The sequence below is a fragment of the Brachyhypopomus gauderio genome, chromosome 19 (assembly GCF_052324685.1).
Source record: "Brachyhypopomus gauderio isolate BG-103 chromosome 19, BGAUD_0.2, whole genome shotgun sequence".
Lineage (NCBI taxonomy): Eukaryota > Metazoa > Chordata > Actinopteri > Gymnotiformes > Hypopomidae > Brachyhypopomus > Brachyhypopomus gauderio.
The window spans coordinates 7,639,247-7,641,339 of NC_135229.1; the positions used below are offsets into that span (position 1 = coordinate 7,639,247).

The 2,093-nt window shown below is 45.8% G+C and overlaps 1 protein-coding gene across 1 annotated transcript in view; it reads left to right on the forward strand.

The window, feature by feature from the left end:
• The first annotated feature begins 1,917 nt into the window (after positions 1 to 1,917).
• olfm3b (olfactomedin 3b) overlaps positions 1,918 to 2,093 on the forward strand; it is a 9,421-nt gene continuing 9,245 nt past the window's right edge. The window contains exon 1 of the mRNA XM_076982096.1: positions 1,918 to 2,043. The gene's annotated coding sequence lies outside the window, so the exon portion shown is untranslated. The remainder of the gene's footprint in view (positions 2,044 to 2,093) is intronic.

Genomic DNA, 2,093 nt, shown 5'->3' on the forward strand with positions numbered 1-2,093 from the left:
ACTGTACATGTTCAAAATTTTCAGCTAAATTCAGCTCTATAATTGCAGCATTTCTACAAATGCAATATTCTTCCCTTTAAAGCACTCTGACGTGTTCGGTAATGAAGACTGTATTGTTAATATTTGGTCAGATATGTCTGTATGCTCTGTATACCTGTGGTGCTATTGCAGATTGTGTAGTCCGTTTGAGTTCTTTGATTGTCTGAAGTGTTATGAAGACATTGCTGATGAATGCTTTAATGCCCAATTCAGGAGGCACTGAACCTAACCAGACAGCACACACATTGTGGAAAAAGAGCAAACAGGGACATGGGTGTCATACTCAAACAGGGGACATGGGTGTCATACTCACACAGGGACATGGGTGTCATACTCACACAGGGGACATGGGTGTCATACTCACACAGGGGACATGGGTATCATACTCACACAAGAGACATGGGTGTCATACTCACACAGGAGACATGGGTGACATACACAGGGGACATGGGTGTCATACTCACACAGGGGACATGGGTGTCATACTCAAACGGGACATGGATGTCATACTCACACAGGGGACATGGGTGTTATACTCACACAGGGAACATGGGTGTCATGCTTACACAGGAGACATGGGTGTCATACTCACACAGGGACATGGGTGTCATTCTCACACAGGGGACATGGGTGTCATACTCACACAGGGGACATGGGTGTCATTCTCAAACCGGGACATGGGTGCCATACTCACACAGGGGACATGGGTGCCATACTCACACAGGGGACATGGGTGTCATACTCAAACAGGGGACATGGGTGTCATACTCACACATGGGACATGGGTGTCATACTCAAACCGGGACATGGGTGTCATACTCAAACAGGGGACATGGGTGTCATACTCAAACCGGGACATGGGTGACATACTCACACAGGCTCACACAGTGGACATAGGTGACATACTCACACAGGGGACATGGGTGTCATACTCAAACAGGGACATTGGTGACATACTCACACAGGGGACATGGGTGTCATACTCACACAGGGGACATGGGTGTCATACTCAAACAGGGACATGGGTGACATACTCACACAGGGGACATGGGTGTCATACTCACACAGGGGACATGGGTGTCATACTCAAACAGGGGACATGGGTGCCATACTCATGGTTTGTACATTGTACATTCAGCATCAGGACTGTAACAAGGCTTTTGTCAAGACACACTTAAAAAACATCTCTCTCGCTCTCTCTCTTGCTCTGACTCTCTCTCTCTCTCTCTCTCTCTCTCTCTCTCTCTCTCTCTCTCTCTCTCTCTCTCTCTCTCTCTCTCTCTCCCCCCCCCCCCCCCCCTTTTGACAGTTTTGACATCCAGCTGGATTGATCTGATCACTAAAAGTGAGATGGTTCCTGTGGTAAGATGTTCTCATTAATTTCCTAGACATTTAATTCACCTTCATCTCAGCCCAGTCTCCAGCACAATCACTGCGGGTTGATCTAAAGTTCACCCAGGCTTAAAGAACTTCTTACCTACTAAAAGCGTGAAGCATTACATATAGACTTCAAATGCTGAACAGGGAATAAGTGACAACATGCATTTCCCATCACCAAGCGATGGGTTAGAGGCTACTAGTCAATTTAATGCACATACTGCTCTGGTCAAAAAAACGAACAAAACCTGCCTGGAATTAAAAAGGAACATTGCCGTTCCAAAACACGAAAAAGGCGAATGTGCGTTTTTTTCTTTAACTAAAAGGCTCTGCTAAATTACAGTCATTAGACAGCAGCTACAGTACCGTAATGTGGAACAAAAGTAACAAAAGCTTTTTCTACATGAGCGAATGCACAGGCGAGAACTTCTAAAGAACCTGCAGTGTTCACGCACCACGGTGGTTACCAGGCAACTAATTGAGAGCGTAGGCTAGCCCAACCTTTAATCAAGTTTGTCCATTAAATGCTGCTTTATGCGCACGAGAAAATGTATAGTGATTTGGCCTACAAAGGCGGATTATGTTGAAGACTCGCACCGTGTTTTATCCCCAGAAGAAAACCTAAAAGTACGTCACTTAATAGCTTTCAGCAACAGCAGCGGCGAATTCAGCCCTGA